At 46.2% G+C, this 24074-nt stretch overlaps 1 long non-coding RNA gene across 1 annotated transcript in view; it reads right to left on the bottom strand.

Moving 5' to 3' along the window:
* Positions 1-3414, bottom strand: part of LOC141567692 (uncharacterized) — a 52871-nt gene extending 49457 nt beyond the window's left edge. The window contains exon 1 of the long non-coding RNA XR_016022218.1: positions 3304-3414. This is a non-coding gene — a long non-coding RNA (uncharacterized LOC141567692). The remainder of the gene's footprint in view (positions 1-3303) is intronic.
* Positions 3415-24074: the final 20660 nt, after the last annotated feature.

Consider the following 24074-nt stretch of genomic DNA (forward strand, 5'->3'; position numbering starts at 1 on the left):
AAAATAGTTGTAATTTGTTAAATCACAAATTATGTTATAAAACAGACTGCACAATCCTTGTGTAAAGTATATGCAACTGTGTGTGTGTGTGTGTGTGTGTGTGTGTGTGTGTGTGGAGAGAGAGAGACACACACACACACAGAGAGAGAAAGAGAGAGACTGCATAGGAAAAAGACTAAAATAATTTGTATTAGGACAATCAAAGACTATTGCCTCAGTTGCTAAAATTATAGTATTGTAGATGATTTTTACATTTGTTCTTTTTTTACATTCTCACATGTCAAAATGATTATAGGTTGTTCTTGTAACTAGGAAAAATAATGTATTATTGCCAATGACTTAACTCATTTCATGATGCCAGACAGATAGTATGTTACTATACGTTCACTTTTTAAATATTCTGTAGACAGAAGACCGAGCCAAATACATTAGATCAAGGAAATGCTGATAGCACATTGACTCTGGGAAGCAATGACGTTAAGCTTTCATTTTGCTCTCGATCTTTCGTTCGCTCCTGTGCACACGTCTTAGACAGCCCATCAGAACAGCACCAAGGCTGTTGGAAGCAGAACAGTATCTTAACAATATTGGCTGTAGATAAGAACTGCCGAACTATTAAGTACAAAGGGTCTAAAGTAATCAAAAACCATCCTATTCTGAAATTCTGAGCACACAGAATGGTCTTGCACACTTCTACGAAAAGGAAAAAAATCTACAAAACAGGGAGCCCGTGTACTGCTCCAGGAGAGTTTCCCGGAATAAATCATTTCTTGTTCACTGAAGTTTAAATGTGAGCCCCGGTTGGAAATAGCAACTCAGAACACTCATCCGCTGTGCACGCATGTCTTCTGCGCTCATGGGCTCTTACATTATTGAAGTGCACAGTGTCGCTCAGAGACCTGATCCTTCAGCAAGAAACGCTTTGTCCCAATCAATCCACCAAGACTCGGGGAGAACATCAACACGGTTAATTAGTGACAGTTCGCACCAACGCCTCATTGATGACTGTTGATTTTCTCAGGCTGTCTACACGCGCGCACTGAGCGCCTCGTGGTAGGGAACTGACTTGGTACCCATGACAATGGCCATGAGAATGGCAGCATTCTCTTCACTGCTGCCAAGTGACGCATCAGAGAAAGCGCTGCCCTACACTCTGCGGAAATCACCCCTCTTTGGAAGTCAGACTGGCCCAGGTGTGTTCACCGTGAAGCACAACACCTTATCCAGTAAGAACCGAAACAATCACGTGCTCGTCGGCCAGATACGTGCAGAGAGAAGAGAGAAAACGTGCGGACAGGTGTGAACGAACGCACGAGGAGTTTCCAAGTCCAGAGCCACCCCCATGGCTCCATCCACCCAGCTCCGGCCCTACAATGAGCCTTTGGTTTCACTTTATTGTTTTTTATGTGTATTATGTTGGTTTAGTGCACATTTTTGTAAGAGCAGTTTTAAACCCTTTGTGCAGCGGGAACAGAGACGGGAGCTGTTTCTCTGAGCTCTAACTTGTGAGTTGAGCACACCCTGCCCTTTGGTGGGATTCAGGGACTTCATGCAGCAAACACACTCAGTCCTCACCCACAGGCACGGGTGGCACTGGGATGCCAGCATTTTCTCTTTGAGTGACATTATCTCTCAGCATCACCCAGCAGTTCCCTGGGACATAGGACAAAGGGGCAGATCTTGAGGCAGAGCAAGGAGAGGTGTAAGGTGAAGGTCATCATCCCAGTTGTCATCCACCAAGAAAAGCCCTGGCTTCACCTGATGGCCTGACAGAAGGACACAGCCCCCAAACGAGGCGAGCAGAGTGAGTGTGGGGGGCAAGACGCAGGTGGGGCGGTATCTCTCCAGGCCTGGGCTTCTGCATATGCTCTATGATTAACGGCGCAGCTAGAGCCAAATTTAGCCACACAACTCAATACGTATCTTAGTGACCCTGAACAAATGATTCTGTTTCTTTGAGCTAATGCATCTAAACACGAGTGCAGTTCAAGCCATACTAAGAGTCTGGAGATGATATACGGTGTATGGTCATTGTTACTAAGGTAAATTCGTTAACATTCTGGAAATATCCCTGGGCCTTCTGCATATTCTGTAGGACACTCAAATCAATACTGACCTTCTACTGGGCTATGTATGGATGGTACAAGACACATGACCTGGGGATAGAATCCGGGCATCTGTAACTGCTATGTCACGGGCTGGCATTATGGGTGGAGTTTTGCTCTTAGTCTGTGGGATTCTACCACAGTGAGTTCAGTAGATGGGTCATGAGGCTGCTGGCAGTATTTCCCTGGTATTTGCTTGATGCCCTATTTGTCTCCTGGTTTAGACGGTATTGTCCAAGGCCATGAAATCTACATGCGCCTGTTCTCTGCCAACCACCCACAATCTCAGGATTAACCTGGGCACTTTGTCAGTAGTTGAGTGAAGAAGGAAAGTCAGCTGTTGTGGCGAGCCCTCTACCGTGCACGTTGTGGGATGAAATCTGGGCTCATCGCATTTGAGCAAATTCAGGAACCTGGCAAGGGCTCAGCCAAACAAGGTGGCTTTTCTGAAATGAAGGGACTAAGAATCACTGGAAACCATCCTTTAAGAAGCACGAATGGCCACCGATGGTCAATCAGGAGAGCAGTGTGTCTCAGGTACACCGTAGGGCAACAAAGTCGCCACACACAGGTGGCCTGCTCACACGTCTGCTTCCAGGGTTTGCCACTCCCAGTCTTAAGTGTATCTGCTACGGCAGAGAGTGGCCAGTGGACTTCCAGACACACATGACCTAAGTGTGCAGACTTCTGACTACTGTCTGTGCAATGGCATGGCCGTTGTCCGGCATGGGGACCGCACATCAGGCTGCAAGGGACAAGAGTTCAAGCCCTGGAACCACACTGCCTGGGCTCATATCTGGCTCTGCTGTGGCTCCTTAAGGCAGTTACTGAGCCTCTCTGATCTTCAGTTTCCTTGTTTCTGTATTAACGATAACCATTGCCCCCACTACAAGGAGTGATTCTAAGCAATAATACACATGGTTTGGAGCAGTGCCAAGCATAGGATCCATGACTTATAAATATGGGCTCTTATGATGAGAGCCAGGGGTCAGGCACAGTTGGAACCACGAAACACTCCTATAAGGATCGTGTCTCAGGATTCTGAGCCATCAATCCCTTCATGCACCACCCTTCTCTTTCTAAGTAAAACCTACCTCTGGGCTGTGTGCCGTCAGCCAAAGCCCCAGCAAGGTTCTGGAAAAGCAGCAGCGGGTTTGGAAGGGAAGTGTCAGTCTTATCGTGACATTCGTTCACTTACCCACTTCTGAAGTGCTTCCCAGCCTCAGGAATCCCGTTCTTCACAGGTGATACCATGGGAATCAAGGCTGGCCGGGGCTGCACTGTGGTGAGGTGTTGCTGAGTCCTTGAAATAAGCAGAGAGCAAATAAATTGAGTGCACGCTACAAGGAAATTCATGAAAATGTACATAGTGATTATGTCAGGGTGAGGCATTGAGAGTGATTTTTATTTTCTCCTTTTCACTTGCCCGTATTTTATAAATCTCTATAAGAACGTATTGCTTTGAAGAAAACTTACCTCCGTGTGTATATCTACGTACACACACACACACACACACACACACACACACACACACACACACATTTTACTTTTGTAGAAAAGAAACCAATTTGCAACTTTCTAAAACTGGAAGTGCAGACTCAGAAGTGCTTCGTCGCTAATCTTGGAAGCCTGTTTTGCAAAGATGTCAGGAAAGGAGGCAGAACAGAGGAAGAGGCACAAAAGCAGGCTGGAGGAGGTGAACAAACGAGCTAAGAGGCCGAGGCCCCGGGTGAGGACCGGGCAGGCAAAGGCGGCACTGGAACCGTTTCTTTCTAAGCAGTGAGGAAGAAGTAATTGATCGTTCCCCCAGCCCACCATGTGGGAGGGAAGGAAGTGTCCGCAGGATACAGACAGAGAGAAGCTGATCACCGCGCGAGTGCAAGGGGCTGCTCTCTCCCCCAGCAATGCTGTCGGCCCTGCCGGGGTCCCTGCATGCCAGCCTGACCCCTAAGCAAGGACCGGCTCCACCCTGGCCTCTGGAAGTCTTAGTAAAGGGGCTCGGACGCAAGGGGAAAGGTGTTCTCAGGGCCATGCCAGTAGCTAGGCGGGCTTCGACTTGCACCCCAGCTCTAAGACCAGCCCACCCCACACCCCGTCACATCACGGAGGAATGCCTTTGGCTCCTGTGTCAGATTTTTGCACCTATGACCCCCTGGGACAGAGTCACACACACCCCGCAGCACTGAACTCCTGACCCTGGACCTCGGTACTGAGGTGCAGCTTTGAGTGAGCGAGTGGACATCTCAAATAAGAGAAACTGTCCCAAAAACACTGCTCAAGTGCTTTCCAAAGTAGATACACCCTTTCACCTTTTTGCTGCTATACATCTTCATTTTCCTTTGCTTCACATCTTTGTCACCTTAATTCCATGTGTATGAGGGGTCTGAAATGGTCAAACTCACACAGGCAGTGAAATGTTGGTTCCCATGGGCTGGGGGCGTGGAAGAAACAGGGAGATGTTTGTCAAAGGGTCCGGTTTCAGTTGGGCAAGGTGAAGAACTCCGGCAGACCTGCTCCCAACTTTTAACTGAGCTACTTTGCTTCTTAGCGTTATTAGGTTGGTGCAAAAGGAATTGCCATTTTTTCAGTTTAACCTTTTAAACCGCGTTTCTTTTGCACCAACCTAATACGTTGTAAATGTTCATTATCTGTGCGGGATGCCAGTGCACATATTTTTTTTCTCCCATTCGGTAGCTTTCCTTTTCATATGTTGAAAGACATCTTTCAGAGAGCAGAAATATGCACTTTCCTTTTCTCTAGTTCGGTCCTGCCGACTCTAACAGCACAAGAATTTCTCCAACATTGTCTTCTAGAAATTTTACAGTTTTCGTTTTCTAGTTGAGGTTTATTCTTTTCCACTTGGATACTCAGTTGTTCCAGCACTGTACGTTGAGAATTCTCTTTTTTCCCCCCTCCATTTAATTACCTTGGCAGCTTCATTGAAAATCAGCCTACTATTTAGGCTTGGTTATTTCTCTGGTCCATCTACTCTGTTCCACGGATGTGTGTGTCTGTCTTCATGACAATATTTCACTACCTTGATTACTGTAGGTTTGAAATCCGCTACTGTATAACTCCCCCAACTTTGTCCTTCCCTTTCAAGATTGTTTTGGCAATTGAGGGTTCTTTGCATATTTGTATAAATTTAGAATCCACTTACCAGATTCATAAAAGAGCCAGACAGAATTTCAGTCAGATTAGGATTGCCTGGAATCCGGGTATCGATTTTGTGGAGAATTTTTGTCTAAACAATGCTGAGTCTTCTATTTCAGGGACACAGTATATGTCTTCACTTACTTATATAATGTTAAAGGTATTTGAATGACACGTCCTTTTCAGTGTGCAGGTCGTGCGTGTACTTTGTTAAACGTATTTTTAAGCGTTTCATTGTTTGAGACGAACATAAAAGTCATTATTTTCTTAGTCTCAGTGCCCCGTATGAGGAAGTATCAATATGTTTTATTATTGGAGGTGTTAACTTTGGTCACGTGACTAATGTACTTTTTGCCAGATTTCTCTACAGTAAGGTTACTCTTTTTTCTATTTCAATTAGTGACTGCCTAGTAGGGAGATGCCTTAAAATCTGTGCAGATACCCAGTTTCTCATCATACGTTGTCCTCTAATTTTAGCATCTCTCCATCGTTTTCGGCTGTCACAATTTTTGCTGTGGCATTTCCCCAGAGTGATTCTCTTTTCCATCATTGCCATCGTTAGAATTCCAGGGTAGCAAAAGGCTGGTTCTTCCTCCTCCACTATTTATATTAATACAAAGTCACAGATACTTATTTTGTCCTATCGCTGATTCCTCTCTTCCATCATTATTTACTTGCTTCCTCAGATTGTTCCAGAGTTGGTCGCTGTGATAGATGACATTCCTTCTCTAATAAATTTTTCAGAAAGGGTTTATGGGCACAAAACTTCCTTACCTCTTATATGTCAAAAACTGTTCTCCAGGAGTCTTGGTACTTTTTTGAAAATGCTTCTTCATTTTTATCTTTCTTTATGTTTCTTTCTGAAGAGTCGGATGACAGTCTAATGCTTTTATCTCTGTAAATTATTTGATCTTTTGCTTGAGGCCTTGAGAAATTCTTCTTCATCTTTAAAATTGAGAAGTTTTACTAGAATGTGTCTCAGACTTGATCATTCTGAGTCAATGTTCCCAGATATCTGGTAAGTCCTTTCAAGGTATAGATTAAAGAAATTTTTTCTTTTTTTTTTTTTTTTGAAAGTTTTCTTGGGTTATAGTTTAAAAAATTAGTTCTATTGTTCTGTTTTCTGTTTTCCTTCTTTCGGGGCCCCAAAAACATAAATGTTATCCCTACTTTTCCTATCTTCCATTTCCAGTATTTCTTTTTTGATTCTTTTATATTTTAATTTCATTTTTAAATTATTTTGATTATTTTTTGCCTTTCTTCAATGATTCCCATTAAATTTCCATTTGAGTCTACGCCTTGTATTTAAAATCTAAGATAATTTTGTCTTTTCTTTCATTACTTTCCTAATTTCAATGAACTATTTTTTTCTTTCTTCCTGGTGTTTTTGTTTGGTTATTCATTTCTGTTCATAGTTTTTGGATTTCTTATCCAAGGCTCTTTGTCAGATCCTCAAATGCTTGCTTGAGTACCTGTGATATTTGAGTGTTGTCTTACATTCTTCTGTTTCATGATTACTTGTCAGGATTGGGGGTTAACCTCAGTTGGCATAGATTGATTTAATTTTGATGGGTTTTTTGCAGTAACTTGTGGGGATGTGATAAAAGTGTATTGTCCATCTTTGTGGGATTGGAGTGGTTTACAAAATTCCTAGTTTAACAATGCCCGCTTCTTTTAGTAAAGCCAAGTTCAGGTACTATAGTGGATTTCTTTTTCTCTCTTTTTTAGTGTGAGTGGGTGTTGTGGGGGGCAAAGAGGGTATTTCTTCTAATTTTGGGGTGATCTTTTGTCTTGCAGGACCTTCAAATTTCCCCCTTTGCTCTTATCACTTTACCACTAAATTGCCAAAGTCATGACTCCTTACGTGTTTTGCATTTTCTTTCTGCCCCCCAAAAGTTCCTCATTTTGAAGATTGCCCCTTCCATCCATGCATGTTTGGAAGACCAGCCCAGTAATCCAGATTCTCTTTGGGAGTTTCAGATTTAGGGTACACTCGGTATTTCTGGCAGTAGTTTTGCGTGACCCTAGGTCCAGGCTAGCTCCCTTCTGTTCTGTTCCCTGCCCTTCTTATCGGTCTGTTTGCTTTTCAAATAACAGAAGTAGAGTGTGAGTGGGGAAGGAGCAGAAGCTGAACCCCAGAATTTAGCATTCCCTCCCTTTATTAAGTAGTTATTCTGAAGTTTGGGCATTTTCTGATATGCTCAGGGTGTGGTTTGGTGTACTTTTATTTTTCATTTATTGTTGTTCTCCATTACTTGTGGAGAAACACTCAGGGTGAGGGAGGAAACTAGACTCTTGCCATTGTCTTTAGCTACCCAGGCATCATTTATTATGTTCTTAATTATACTTTCTTTTGCTTAATTATCTTTCTTTAATTTTTTACCTTTTGATGTGAACATATTCAATCATTTATTTTTAGATCTTTCTACTTACAGTTTATAAATTTCCTTATAAATGCTGCTTTACCTGCACCCCCACCCAAATTTCCCTATGCTGTGTTTTCATTGTCTTTTAACCTATGGGCTATTTAGAAGTATCTTGCTTAATTTCCAAACATTGGAGGGATTTGCCAAATATATTCTTGCTATTCTATTTTGATTCCATTTGATTATTACGAGATTGTATTTTTGTGTGATGTAATTCATCTAAAGATTATGGAGAAGTGTTTTATGTCCTGGAGTTTGGTCTGTTTTGGTGACTATTTCATGTACAATTGAAATGATGCTGATTTTGCCACTGTTAGGTGGAATGCAGAAACAGATCAGCTTGATTGACAGTGCTGTTCGTGTAGGCTATACTCTCACTGATTTTCTCTCTACTTGTTTTATCAGTCACTGAGATGCATGCTAAAATTCCACTTACAGCGAGAGCTTTATCTATTTCTGTTTTCAGCTCTCTCAGTTTGTGCCTTGTGTATTTGAAGCTCTGTTAGGTACGTACCTATTTAGGACTGTGATGCCTTCTTAACAGAATACGACCATGTACCATGAGGGAATCTCTCTCTTTATCCATGGAAATAGCCCTTGTTCTGAAGTGCACATGTGGTACAATTATGACCACTCCAGCTGTCTTATAATTGGTGTTTGCATAGTCTTGTTTCCCTCTTTTTCACTTCTAAAATTATCTGTATCTTTGTATTTGAAGTGTGTCTTGTAGAGGACATATAATTGATTGTGCTTTAAAAATTAATCTAATTTCTTGCCTTCTGCCCTTTAAATGTAGTGTTTAGAGCATCTGCATGCAGTGCAAGCAGGTTGGATTGAAATCTACCGTCTTCTATTTGCTCATCATCGATAGTTTCCTCTTTTTCTTGTCTCTGGGAATGAGTATATTGTACAACTCTATTTTATTACTACTATGGGCTTATCAGCCATACTTCTTTTAGTAGTTTTTCTATAGTTTACAATACGTATTTTTACTTACCGTAGTCTACCTTCAAATAACGATATACCATTTCACATTTAATGGAAGAAACTTATAACAGTGCACTTTAATTTCCTCCCATCCATCTTTGGTGCTATCTTTTTAATACATTTTATTTCTGAATAAACTGCACAAAACATTGTCATTTTTCTTTAAACACCTAGTTACCTTTTAAAGAATCTTTGTAAAAGAAAAGAGGGTGCTGTTTATGTTTATTTTTGCATTTACTGGCACATTTACAATATCTGGTTGTTCTTCTTTTCTTTATGTAGATCCACCTTCCCATCTGGTATCAGTTTTCTTCCATCTGAACAATTTCCTTTAACATGTTTTATTCTGCAGGGAGCTGAAGAATTGCCTAATCTCATACTTGCCCTGATGTCAGATTCATGATTTTTGAGCTAGAGCCTAGAAAGCCTTTCAAATTTGAATTAATCAACCCTTACAATCTCTGCATCTTTACTTCTCCCACTTGTTAAAATACTTGGTGAGAAACCACTAAGCTTCTTTGAAGGCCTTTTCCCTAAAGCTCCACGCTGGGTTTTGTGGTGCAGTTCCCACATCCTACCCATCCCCTTTCGGACTAAAGAATTAATGTATCCAGGTTCTGGAAATGTTGGTTGTTGGCAGCTCTTAGCTGAGTCTCTCTCGGGAACTTGTTCGCTTGACACAAGGGCATAACCCAATGAATTTCTCTCATAAAAATCTCTCTCATGGTCTTTCTCATGGGCAACCTGATCTGTGACATTTAATGCCAGGATTGATCTGAAGAAACAGACCCTAAAATGGAATTGGGGAGCTGGGTCACCTGCCAGTGAGCTGGCAATAGACATTAATGATAGTAGAGCACATTGCTAGAACTTTCATCAGTGGTGACATGGGACGAGATACAGAGGAAGGAGATACTGTGATACAGAGCTTCTGAGTTGTTGGAGAAGTACGGGAAATGGCCATTACAAGGATCATGGAATTCGGTGATGGACGCATGGGAGAAAAACAGTAAAAGGCTGTTTTTAGTCATCAATTAGCAGCTCATTGTGAAAACCAGAGGACTCGTTTGGCAGGAGATAAAGACTCTCACCTTCTGCAGCCAAAGGGCAGGAAACAAATCTGTGTATCAGGCCCAGAACTAAATCATAGGAAGTAGAGCTCCAAAGAAGGTTAGTTCTCAACACCAGCAGGAATGCTCTGTCAAGGTGAAGGCCGGGGTTGGGAAGTGTGGGACCCCAAGACTTGGGACAGAGAAGTCTGGGAGCAGGCACCAGGAATGTTCATCCTAAACCCTCTGGGTCTGCACAAGGAGCCGAGTCCTCCCCTGAACACAAGTGCTCTGGGTCTCTTTAATACACTGTCGAGGGTTTGCCTTACAAAACGGGACGTGCTCTCCCGCTCCCCTCCATCCTGCTCGACACACACCTCCCCTCCTGACCACTACACCCAAAATGAGGGATAGCTCAGAGCAACCTGCCTGGAAACGTTTTGAGTTTGCCAAGAGAGAAACGGATGACATTCTGCGTGAGGCATAGAAATCAGTCATCGGGGGCTGGCGTGTGCCAGGAGAGGACGTACAGAATGGGCCTGTTAGCCACTGTGGACAGTCACGCCACAGAGAGGGCTCTGCCATGCTGGACACATCCAAAAGGGTCATTTGGGTAAACCATTAAGATTTTAAACCTTCTCTCCCTCTAGGTCTGGAGGGGAAATTAAATTCACCCCATTTTCCTAACGACACAGCACCCTTCTCAGGGGTGCGGCCCAATTCTCTCAGGGTCTGCGCTAAACCTCTGGGCGAGCTTTGTCCTTTCTGCTGAGGGTCCACTGCAGACAGGAGACCAGGCACATCTGGGGAAAATTCCATTTCAAAGGTGACCCGTGGTCAACCTTAAAGGAACTGCTGTAGGAAGCACCCAACAGGCCCCACCTAACTCCCACCCACTTACACTAGAGGTCTTAAATCCCTTCTGTTGTCCCCCTGGAGAAGGAAATGACAGGGTCCCCACTGGAGGAATACAATTAAAATTCAGATATCTCTGGAACGGACCGATTATTTTATTCATGACTCACATTAAATACACATTAAGTGTCGACCATATCTTACATTAATATATATTAATCTCATTTAATACTTAGATAGGGCTTGGGAGATAAAGGAAGGATGAAAAGGACATTTAATTCCAGTCACTGCCAACGCAAAGAAAGACAAAGAACATTCCGTTACTAAGTTATGAGGCCGAAGACCCAAAATACTGTACATTTACAGGGGAAATGCCCTGTGTGGAAGTTTGCTGTGGTTTAGTTTTCATATGTACACAGTGGGGCCCATTTAGTTAACACATGTTTGTAAAACACTGATTATGTGTTCTATATAGGGCATGTTAGATTAGCAACTGAGTTGTTGAGGACAAAGGACACAAAGATTTGAAAATGTTCAGAGAGAAGCAAAGTGTCTTCTAGGGGGTAGCCTGGCTTATCCTCTGCGGGAATGACCTTGAAGATGGGTCAGTCCGTCCCCTGGGGACGGGAAGGCAGGGATGCATTTACCCACATTTCCACTGCATCCACTCCTCAGGTTTTCTGCCCTTTTTCATGAATTCTGGCAAAGCGAGGGATAACAAGAAAATCGCATTTTGGTGTCATTCTTGCCGAAAGCATCTCCCTTCCCCCTTCTTCATAAGAAGAAGACTCTAACTGACAGAATTAACTCTCAGTTCCTCAGCAGGAAGACAAACTACCCTTGTGAACATACATTTGCAGTTAAAACACGAAGCAGACGGGAGGAAAAAGACCCTCCTTCTTTGTCCCTAATCCTGGGTCCTGTTTTGGGCTCTCTGTCTTGTCTCCTGGATCTGGCGACCGCCTTTATCTCCTCTGTCAATCCACCCAGACGTGATAAGCCCGCAGTGTGTCAGCTGAAATCTCTCCTCTTTCCCAGCACTTTCCCTGATCCTCGTCAGTGCCCCTGACCCAGCCTCTGAATTCCTCTGAGGCATAATTTAGTCTCTGCTTCCATAACATTCCACCTGGATTTCCTGCTGTTGAGACGGGATTTGCGTGCTGGGAACAATCGTAACCCCCAGAGGGCTTTGCAGCCCTCTGGACCCTGGCATGTGGCTAGGCACACCGTCGCTGTTTACTGTCTCTTTGCCTCTGCTGGCCTTCCTTCCTTTCAGATACCCATGGGCCTCCTGGCCCCTCACGCTCACGAGGAGAGTGCATACATTTCCAGACGACTTGCAGAGGGTAAGACCCCCCCCTCTTTTCCAGCTTCTGGCTTCGTTCGGCCTCTTCCCCCCCTCCCCCAGCTTAGGGGGCCCTGGGCATCCAACCAACAGGAATCTAAAAATGCCAGTAGCTCCCTCCAGTCTGACAAGTCAGCCAAATGGCAGGGAAGGAACTTGGTGCGACGCACGAAGGCGGACGGAGACCAGGATGGATGACAGCCCCACGAGGAGCCAGTGCTGAACTGTGCAGCCGCCACTCGCAAAGAGCTATGAGGGGCGAGGAAAGGAAGTGGAACATTTGGACAGAGAAATAATGAGCTGGCGAGGCAAGCTGTCCCCCCCGCTCACCAGCAGGCCGGAACGGCGGGTAAAAGCGGCTTCCACACTCAGCCCCCCACGGCCACAGTGAAGTCTGCACGGAGGTGACACGGTCAGCAGAAATCACTAAAACCTGGGAAGCCACCGCAATGCAGTGGAGGCCCCACCCACGCAGTCCGTGAGGAAATCACGTGTGTCATCACCTGCCACGAGGCGGGGCACGTGCAGGTGTGGCACACGGAGTGGAGAAGCTGGAGGAAGGGCGAGTTTACAGTAGTGCACGGAAGGGCACAGTAAGACGACGGAGGACCAGGCCGGCCCCGGGCAGGGCCCGAGTGCTCACCCCGGGCCGTGGCAGCCACACAGACGTGTCCTGTTCACATCTGTCCCCAGCTCCACGCACACAGTGGGTGCTTCGTGGACTTTGCTGGACATGCCATTGTTTTCTTGTTTTTTCTCTTTTAACATTGCGCTCACTTTTCAACACCATCAGTAAAAGTTATCCAAGAAAAGAATGCATAATTTTTTAATAGCACTGCTAAATCTTTGTCCCAGCAACACACATACGTTATTTAAAATGAATTTAAAAAGTAAGACAGGGATAAGAATGCTCTCTGAGCGATCCTACAGCAGTTACCCACCTGTGGCCTGCCTCTTACTTTCTCCTCACTTCTGAGGCCCGAGAGACACGCAAAGGGCACAAAGGACCGTTCCTGGCACCACTTGGCTCTCTGGGAACTAGAATATGTGGCAGCTGAGGGGGTGGTTTTCATCGCAAAAGGGGGCAAGAGACGTAGATGACGTACACAATTATTAAACAGGAGGGTTTCCACAAAAGAATCCCCAAACTGAAAAGTGACGTCCTTACCACAGGAAAGGGAGACTCTAATGCAAACACATTCCCCAGACCACGAGCTAAGAACTGTGAGCTAGAATATGTCCCATGAGTCGGACGAATAGAAAACACAGGACTTTTTTTTCTCAAATTCATACGCATATAAGTGCGACTATGTTCTTCTATGTCCCTTGAGACAAAGGCAAAACTTTGTAACAAATATCATTAGACCTGTTTTCCAAGTCTGTTAACTAGCTACCAGCTCAGTTCTTTTTCTCCCTCTCCCCTGTGGCAGTCAGGAAAGAAAGTGACATTCAACATCAGAAGGTTTCTGGCTGCCGGGCAGACCCTGCGTCCACCTACTCGTCTGCCATCTTGGGAATCTGTGTCTCTCACCCTCAGCTTAACTCTGTCTTGAACTGAAGAAAATGGAAGACTGGGTTGGCTTCATGGGGCTTGATTTGATATTATAGTTGAATTTTTCTGGCTTACAAACTCAAATTGATTTGCTTTAAAACTTTTGACTGCAACAGAGAGAAAAATTAAATCTGCCCAGTCGGAAAAGCAACATGAAAGTCTAATGGCCTGTCTGGGTGACATTCCATGTTGGAGACATGTCACCATTTCCCCAGTGGAGCGAAGTCTTGCCAAGTGCCCTCCTGGGATAATTGCTGATACTTTGGCAGATTTTCTGGGGACATTTCCAGAAGGCAGCGTCGTGGTATGATTTCCCATTAAGTCTGAACATCTACAATTCTTATTTTGGGGAGAGGCCTGATTTCCATAGCAAAAAAAAAAAAAAAAGGAGGGTATTGTAATATTCTCTCCTACGCTTGGAGCTCCTGTGACTTTTTGTGCCTATTGTCCCATTCTGTCCTCAGAACACTGTCAAGGGCAGGCTTTATCCCCACTTGGCAGGAAAGGGAACAGCAAAAGTTGGCCTCGCCAGTTAGAGCCAGGAACACAGTTTGCTCCTGGCTCCCACAGCTGGTGTTTTCTCCATCCACCTGCAGAAACAAATCTTACTGACTGAAGATGAGGAGATTTAAATTCAAGACAGCAGAAGAGGTCATCAGACCGTGAGCTTTTAATTGTCCCTACACTGCCTCCTACGACTTTGGTTCAGAAGCCGGACCACAGATTCCCAGCTGCCTGCCACCAGCGAGCCTGAACCAGCATCAGCTCTTGCAGGTCCCGAGTGAGTGCCCACGCCTGGCCCTTCACCGACGCTGCTGTGGCCACCGAGAATATTCTGTCGCTGTTCTCCACACGCTAAAGCCTCTCTGAGAGTCAGGAATGAACTCAAGCCTGACTTCCTCCTGAAAGCTGCCCAGAGTGAGGCTCGGTGGTTGGAAACCCTGAGGTGGCCCAGTTTGGGCTCCATTCTCACTACTTAGGTGTCTTTTCAAGGATCTGGAAATTGTACACACTGTAACACGTCCTCATATCCATAAAGCACCGCAATTCCGAGAGGACAGACCAGAACCTACACATGTGGAACAATTTTAACAGCTTGAAAAAGTATGTGATTCAGTGCTTAATGGTGTGGGACAAAAACTACATCCTGTAGAAGCCCAGGATGGAGAAGATGAACTGAGCCCTAGTGCTTCAGGAAGACGGTGCTGAGAAGGCACAGCTTGGACATGTAGACACCACCCTCTCTACTGAGATGTGAGCGAGAGAAACAACTATCATTTATTAGGCACTTGCCTTCTCAGGCTCTGCAATTGACACTTTGCAGAATTAATGTGATTGTTCCAATAGTGCCAAGAGGCAGATAATTACAAATCCATCTTGGAAATAAGACAACAGAGTCATAGAGAGGCAAGCAAATGGATCGAGATTGCAGAACTGGTCTGCTGATTTGAAACTCTAGAATGAAGGTTATGATCCAGTTTGAGGATTTGAAATAGGAAAAGACACTCCTATTTCTTATGCACACAAGAGAACCCATCTTAGAAGCATCCAGTTGCCCGTCTCTGACACACATCTCCCTACAGGAGGCCCAGCTCCTAGCGGCAGGCACAGCTGTGCCCTGAGCCCCTGAGATAGCTCAGGGAAAAGACCGCTGGTGTGTGACCCTTTGTGGCCTGGGTTCCGGACTCCAGCCCCACAAGCACAAGCCTGGAAGCTGCCCGGTGTCAGCAGAGCACCGTCTCTGGTCAGCCTCCTCTTACTGCCCTTGTTGTTGGGCCTGACGGGAAGAAGAACACTCTCCTGGGCGGTAGCACCAAAACCAAAACCCTGTGCTTAGACCCACTGATATTAGAAATCATCTCGTCCAAAACTCTCAGTTAACAGATGAAGAAGCTGAATCCCAGAGACATTAAGTGACTTGCCCAGCGTCACACAGCAACAACCCAGACCCCAAGGGCTGAATCCTGTACCTCAGCTTCTCAGGCTGACGGTCTGGTGAGCAGGCGAGGGGTGAATGGGCTACCCAGCTCCGAGAGGAAGAGAAAATTGACGCCTACATAATAAATACAGAAAGTAGTGAAAAGCATGGGCTCTGTGGAACCATGTGCGGGATGCTATTACAAAGCCCCCCAGAGCAGAGGGGCCCCGGAAGGTGTTTCTGGAACCCCCGCCCCCCATCCTGCGGCATTCTCCCTCCTTCCCACATCACCTCTGCCCTCTCCCAATCCTGCTGCCCTCCGAGGGCTCCGAGTCACTCACACCTCAGGACACCTGCCTGCTAAACCGTGTCTCACGCAGAAGGCCCGCTCCATGCTTTGGGGTCGGACGTCCTCTCTCCTCTGCCACGTGAGCGCCGAGTCCCCGTTCTGCCCTGACCTCCCCTCTGCACGTAATGCTGCCCCTAGAAACCTGGCAGCTCATCACCTCCGTGCAATAACCACAAACCTATGTCTCCACGCCTGGTTGCTCTTCTGATTTCCATGCTCAGGACAGAGGCGGGACTTTAACATCAAGCTGATCCTGGTTTGAGTCCCAAACCTTCGCTCTCTAGTCCTGTCATCTTGGCCGCGAGGCTGAAGTTCTCTGAGCTCCAGGGTCCTCAGGGGTAAAATAGGAGCAGGAGCTGTGAGCATTCATGATGTGAAAGCTCCATTCTGGTGCCTTCTACTCATTATTATCGCCAACTGCTGGCAGACGTGTTGATGTGCCCATCCCACCACAGACTGAAACTCAGAGTTCGGAAAAGCAAACTTACCATCCTGTGATCCAACTAGACTGACCAGGATGGTGTTCCCATGGGATTTACTGAGGGATGGGCCATCTGACCGGACCTTGCTGGCCCAGGACATAAGCCAGCAATGCTCACCCTTGCTTAGCTGCCCTCCGGAATCGCCAAGGAAGCTTTAGAAACAACGATGCTGGGTACCACCCAGGCGTTCTCCTTCATTGCTCTGAGATGCAGCCTGGGCACCGGGACCACCACCGCCTTGGGGGTGGGGGTGGCATGAGGTGTAACTCACAGGTGCCAACCATCATCCCACAGGCAGATGGAAGAGTGAGGTCAGAACTAACTCAGCTGAACCAAAACTCTCATCTTTACCAGGAAAGAAAAGTGCTAAAAGCCTAAATACTGATGGGTGGTCTTTGAATATTTATGTGAAAGAAAAGAGGAAAATGGCAACATTTTTAAATAAAAGGCTGAGATCTCACCAAGAAGATCCTAAGTTTCTTGAGCACGGGACTCATATCTCATGAGGGGTCTTTGCAGCCCTTTCTGCCGCCCTTCAAGGGGCATCGTGGGAAAATTCCCATCTCAGCCACAGAGGGCGCGTGTTCTCTCTAGGATGGTCTGGAGAAGGCACGGGACTGGGTCGTCCCAGGCATTGTACTTTGAAAAGCTCATCTTTAAATAAAGATCTTTAAATAAATCATCTTTTAAAAATAGCTTTGGCTTTTTTATGTCCAGTTTAAGTGACGTCCTTGGTTTAGTCATTTTATAAATGAAGATTTAAGAGAAAAAGTATGTGTTTATCATAAAGTGTGGATTACATTAGGAGGTAGGGAGCAGGGTTTGGGGTTTTAATCACATCATCACCTATATTATTTCACTCCTATGTTCAAGCAAAAGAATTATATTTTTTAAGAGGTGGGCAGACGATGGCATCAACTGAGAGATCCCTGAAAGAAATACTTCCCTTGTCTAGTAAGTCTTCCTGATGCTAAACAGAAACCAGAAACCTGGCGGTGTGGAGGAGATTCTTGGGTTTTTGCTCAGGCATCTTTAAACGTTCTTACAGAATGAAAGCGCATCAAGACTTGTGTGCAGGAGCGTCAAGAGTTCAGTTTCCTTCCCTATTCCCAGGTCTGGCTGGAGGCCCCAGCTCCGCTACAAGGACTCATGGTGCCATGTTTTCAAAGGTCTTTGTCATCCATTCCTATGACTTACTTAGACGTGCACGTTAGGTTCTTTTAAGAGAGACAATTCGCTATGGCTATTCATTGAGTCTTTTCCAAGAAAGCTTTGGAGATGAGGTCCCAGTTTGGACACAGCAATTGCCAAGAGCAAGCCCTATAAAATGGAGAAAAAAGGAATATGCCCTCATTTCTTGATTCTGCTCCACACGGATCACAACAGCACTGGTGCCCGAGAGCCTGGCACATGGTGGGCAAACACCTTTTTCCGGACAGATGAGGTCCGGGATTGTGCACCATCTTGTTACTGTGCTTTAGAAACAGAAATCGTGTCCCATCTCTGTGAAGTGCTACGTGCGCTAGATGGGTGAAGGCGCTTGTGGTGGACCTGCTTATTTCCCCTCCTCGGTCCCATCCGCCTACCTCAGCTCCTCTAATACAGACAAGAGTTATGGTGACACCAGAGAGGGATGGAGCCACAGAGGGCGGAATGACTATCACCGCACACACACATCCAAATGGCAGCAATGTGTCTCCCCACCAGTGGATGGCCCCGGGGGAAGGTCTCAGGCGTGGTTCTCTCTCCCCTGCTGGCACTGTACCTGTCACACTCTTGGCACCACTGGATGAGCACTGAGGGAGCGTATGGCTGAGCCTATATATGTGACATGGAAGTTACATCGCCGGGTAGAGAGATTCCTAATCCCCGATTCTTCCATATGTGTCCCTTAGGCCACAAACTATTAAGATTTTATTTATTTCTTAGTACTTTATCGGATTTTCCTTTCAACCTACAAACGTAATGTATGCAGCCTGTTGCAACAAATTAAATCAACAATTGACCCAGGGAATCACTAAAGAGAAGCCAACGATTTGTCCACCTCCCCTCCTCTCCCTAGCCCCTCTCCAAGCTAATCACTGGTAGAACTCTAGTGCACGTACTTCTACACTTTGTACTCACACAAATGCATACAGCCACACAGAGACACAGCACACATGCACACACACGCACACGCGCACACACTCAAAATATAGACTTCTCAATTCATCTACGTTACTCAGCAATTGCCTTTCTTCGATTCACACTGTATCATATACATTCCTTGATACCTGCGTAATACTCTATGGATGGATATATGAAGATGTATTAATTTTTTGTGCATTGACAGTTGATGTGTCAGCTTCTCGATTTTGTCACCGCTATAAATAATGCTTCAGTAATCTTCCTTGTTCATCTGTTCTTCCAAAATGATGTTTTTATTTCAATAGGATACATTCCCCAAAGGTGCTTTTTTGTGTCAAGATGCAAATGCATTTTTACTTTAATAGGGTCTATCAAGTGAGTTTCCAAAACCATTGAAGCATAAACAGAATGCCCCGTCCCATCCCAACAGCACTGGGTACGAGCACTCCTCTAACTCACTGTTGTTAAGATTTTCAGGAATTATTATCTATTTTTAGAAAGAACTGAGAGAAAGACTTACAAATTCTCTTGAGGTCTAGGCAAGGTAATGTGAACCTAACACACCATCCCTCCTCCACATTCTGTGGGTCCGGGCGAGCCACAGGGCCAGCCCCAATACATGAGTGGGAAATAGACTCCACTTCCTGGTGGGAAGAGCTGTAAAGATACCGTGTGCAAGGAAGAGCAGAACTGAGGCGGTGTCTACACAGGCCCGTTGTAAGACTGGAATATTGCCAATGTCTCTGAGCTGTGTCACGTAAATAAATGCCTTTCTGTTATCGGGGAGAAGACCATGCCCTGAAGTAGCTCCTTCAATGTTACGAAGCTAAGGAGTGAACAGCACTGCACCCGATTTCTGTCATAATGCCAAAAGAAGGCAGAACTTTATTATTTTACTTAAAATAGGAGTGAAGTGCGCAGAACACTCAGAGCCAAGTAGCCCTGGTCACCATTCCTAACCTCGGTGGCCCTCGCTCTGGGTGGCTCACCTTCGGGGGCCTGGCCTCCTGGGCGCCTGCATTTTCTCCACAATGGAGCAGAATTGCTCCGTCTCCTGCACATGCACGGTGACCACTTATCACTGACTGATGCACTTGACCTTCCTCAATCTCCCTGCTCCTCTATTTCATCAGGCCCCTGTTTTCTGTGCTAAATGGCAATGTCATGGAACTGCGGTCGTACTTCAGGCCTCACTGTGTCAAAGGTGAGAGGCTGTGGGCCCACATGAGGTGATGGGTGACTCTTGTTCTTGCTTGAGAGAAAGAATTTCTTCCCCAGAGGCAGCAACCACCATACAGGATTGACAGAAACGTTCTGGAAGACGGCGTTACCCAGAGGGAGGGAGGCAGAGTGGGAAAGGGGACCTGGATCCCGGAAAGACCTCCGATAATATTCCCATGCATTAATACTGCACCTTTCCACACGGGTAGTAAACAAACCCGGAATTTGACAATTGTGGTGTATTCACCCATATGAATAGCCGATTTAGGATTTGGTTTGTTCTTCATTTCGAATTCCGTCCTCTTTAATGGTGGGTTTGAGACATGGCAATTTACAGGCATAAGGAAAAAAAAAAGATAATTGATTTTATAATGGAGTTTTAAAAAACAGTACATTCAAATGCAAATTGAACTGTGTTGCAGCTGCAGTTCTTACAAAGGAAAAGAGGTTCCGAGGATTCAGAAATTAATTTCCTATTATGCAAGTGTTTGGCCAAGGCTTCAGACTCTGCTCTGACCCCAGCTGCCGTCCCCTTGGCCACCAAACAGAGCAAGGCCCCAGCACCCTGGTGTTTGTATTCTGTTTGGGAAGACTACAGAAATATGAAAAAAAAAAATACTTATATGTTATAATATCAGATAGTGACATCACTGCACGAAAAACAGAGCAGAAAAGGGGGACAGAGAATGCTAGAAACAGTAGGTATATCTTGGGGAGACCTCTGATTCTCAACTAGTTTTGCTGGTTAGGTCCATCCTGGGGCAAAGACATAAGCCCATCTGTCACCGAATTCTCCACAGTGAGACTTTGCTGGAGGAGCCACAATCCCCCACAAAGAAAAAGTGAGATGGGGAAAAAAAAAAAAAAACTTTCAGGTCATTTGGAAATTTCCCCCAGAGGAATGTGCCTCATGTACCTTGGGTCAGATTGTCAATAAGATGCCCAAGTTCACAAAGGTGGCTCCTGACGGGATGCTTTTGGCAGCAGCACACACACAAACACAGCTTTCTCCCCATTTTAATTATGAAGTTCCACATCAAATTTAATTCGAACGCTTGTTGAACTAAAAAAAAAGTTTGAAAACAGTTTGCAAGAGCTAAGGAGGTGCATTTTCTCTGACAACTCTTGCTTCTGTCTATAGTCACTACATGTAATTTTAAATTGTATTAAATTTAGTTGAATCGTTACAATTTATGCTGCTGAAAATAAACCACAATAATTATGTCAACAAAAAAATGCCATTTTTTTCCTTTATTGCATTGTCCTGGGAGACACGATAATTCCCAGTTAGAGAAAGAACAATAATTCCTATTGTTCAAAACCAAAGGCATGTGCGACGCACAAGCCCCAGGAGGCTGCAGTAGGTGGCCCGCCCGGCTAAGGGAACATTTTGGTTGAGGCAGTCTTGGGGAGAGACTGCTGTCTACAGTGCTCCAATCCACTCTTTTGTCTTGCGACCTCAAAGCCAAGTGCCCGTGACCTTTGGGACGCTGGACTCATGGCCCTAACCGTGACCCCTCACTGCCCAGACCATCGTGGTCACTGTAGAAGGTGGAGTTGATGCTGGAGGGAGCTTTCAGCCAGGACGTGGCCTGAATTAATTCAGGGATGCTAGTCGGTGTGCTTTAGATAAGTGCCTGCTGTCCATTGCTTTATGCTGCTTCTAGTCCAACAACAGAATTCACTTTTAGGGAGAAAACGTCCCCGGCTTACATGAGGAGTCAGCCAAGGCTTTGTGCACTGACTTTGTTTCTGTGTTTGTATTACTCGTCTCTGCTCACTGTTCCTGGCCTGGAGCTGACCCACCTGGGAGGAGCAAGCGAGGGAGAAGCGAGACCGGAAGCTGGGACCTAATAATCCCTGGAGCTCCATGTCCCTGTCGTTTCTGTTCATGAGAACACACACCGACAGCAGCGGCAAACAGAGCGCCTCCGCGGGACACAGCCTTAGGAAGCCAGGGCTGAGGGCGGACGCTGGGGCCGCACAGGGAGCACCCCTGGGACGGAACAGACAGAGCCAGCCTCCTAGTAAGAGTCTGTGTGTGTGTGTACGTGTGCACACGTGTGCCTGTGTGTACGTGTGCATGTGTGTGTATGTGTTTCAGCCTAAAAGGAAAGTATTTTCTGCCTTAACTGAAAATGGTGCCTTGGAGATAGAATTTCTGTAACAGAAGCCAGAGAGGAATGTTAGTTGGGGTGGCCGTCACACTCCATGCAGGGCCTCCTGGGCCTGTCACAGGAGTGGCTGGCTCCCTGCCAACACAAACAGTACATAGTTGCCACGAAATAAACAGGCAGGTCATTTTTACCCGAAAAGGTCACTCTGAGAAATGTCACCCCCAGTTCCTCCCGGGCCCCACGGACACCTGTACACAGTAGGCACTCAGTGTTTTTGGTTGGAGGGGCCTGAAATCACCCTGGGGTTTTTCCAGAAACATCTTCTATGTTCAGTTAAGATACTTTCTCCTAAGAAAAAGCACTGGAAGAATTGCCTAGTATTATTGCCTTTAACAAACTCATCGACAAAAGAAATATGCTTATTAAATAGCCAGGGCAGCGTTGATAAGGAAATTGTGTCATTTGCTAAGTTCTGCAGGAATACTATTATTCGCAGTACAATTTTAGAGAAACAAGGAAACAAAACCTAAGTCCTTCTCAGGAATACTGTAATTAGATACCATTTTTCAGAGAACCTGAGTCACTGCCTAGTATGTCACTTGCCAGCACCATCCAATGGAGCTGGCAGCCAATCAGCAAAGGTGGCCGTCTTTGCGGGTGGGGCGGAGGGGATGGGTCCAGCACGGAATGTAGGGAAGCCTCTCTCATGTGGCTTTGAAAACCCTTCCTTTGCATTGTTGCTGCTCTTTCATTTATTCGGAAGCACAGCAGATGGTCAGTGGTGACCTGCAGAAGATGTGATGGGCAGCTGTCATTAGAAACCGTCAGAGAACAGGCTCCACGTGAGCCTGAACCTAGTGAGGCAGCCTCCAAGGTGGGAGCTGAAAGCCTGGCGTTCATGTAACCTGTCCCCCTGCTCCGTGCCTGTCACACACTGACGTCAGCACTGGCGTCTCAGTGGGTAGTGGGCAGGGGCTGTGACGCCGGGGAAACATTTACACCTGGGTCATGGGCAGCCCATGGTGCAGAATGCCCGTCCTCTGTTTCCCATCCATCTGTGTCACATGGACAGTCCCACCTGCACAAATGCCCCTGAGCGCTACAGTGAGGTGCAAATAAGGTAAATGATGGTAATGGGTGTTTCGACGGCCACATACCTTATGAATATGCTATGACTTGTACAAATAAAGTATGTTGAGCCTGGGGTGGGGGGACCCGAGAGGGTTAGGGCCGCACTTGGAAGAGCTTTCCCCAGGCGCTGCCTAGCTGGATCAGAGCACCAGAAAGTGGGGGGCCCAGGGGAGGGGGCAGTGCTGTGGTATAGCTTGGAGGAGCACTGCACTTGAGCTCGGTGCTGAGCGGCCACTGTGACAGGGGTCGGGGCACCACCAGAGCCGCACAGCAAGCCACTCAGCTTGGAGATTCCGCACGGAGGGGACAGAGTGGAGATGGAGACAAGAAGTCGGGCTTTAGCTGTGTTCTCCTCCTCCGGAGGCTCACCCCTCCCTACCCTCGAGCTCCCAAACTCCCTGTGGTTTCCCCTTTTCAAACAATGATTCTGCCACCTGCGCGAGAATACCTCCTTAGCGGGTAACAGATGGGTGCTGGGCCCCCACTTGGGCAGGGCGTCCCAGGTCACTGTACCGCTCGGACGCCCCTCTGGCTGAAGAGTCCCTTAGCTGAGCAGATGCTTCGCTGTGTCCCATGGCTGCCAGTGCTGTTCCCACAGTGTGACAGATACTGTGAGGTTTTAAGTGCTTCCTCTGGGTGTGGTGACAAGTCTATTCTTTTGACTTAAGGTATTTTCCCCAAAGTCAAGCAACCCACACTTCATAAGCAAACACATTGCAGAGTGCCTAGGACGGCTGTCTAAGCCTCTGGTTGATGGGGGATGGGTTCCATGGGCCCCAGAGCCCGACGCCTACGCACAGAGAGGGCAACACAAGGACACTCCCTCTGCCACTCAGACTCCGCCCCCACCTCAGCGCCCGCGCCCGGCTCTCCCTCCGTCAGAGCCCTTGCATGTGGGTTAAGTGGTCTTAGGACAGTCCTGACTCCCCCTCATTACTGGGGACCACTTGGGAGCAGGGACCGTGACGTCACTTGTCTTCTACTCCCGACTCCTGGAAAAGCATCTGGAACGTAGTGGAGACCAAAGAAATATTGTTTGACTTGGAATTAATTGAACAGGATAGTGGCTGTTGAAAGAATATTTCACAAACATTTGAACGTGTACGCTAAAGAACGCTACTCGAAATAAATTATAAGAAATATAAATAAGTGATTTAAAACACCACATGCCAATTTGCCCAACGAGGAAGAAGATCTCACATGGTTCGAAATCATTCTTCCTTTGATGCTTCATGAATGTGTCCATTTTCGGTGCAA

This window comes from Rhinolophus sinicus, chromosome 8 (genome assembly GCF_057876585.1).
Source record: "Rhinolophus sinicus isolate RSI-liver-muscle chromosome 8, RSI-T2T, whole genome shotgun sequence".
NCBI lineage: Eukaryota > Metazoa > Chordata > Mammalia > Chiroptera > Rhinolophidae > Rhinolophus > Rhinolophus sinicus.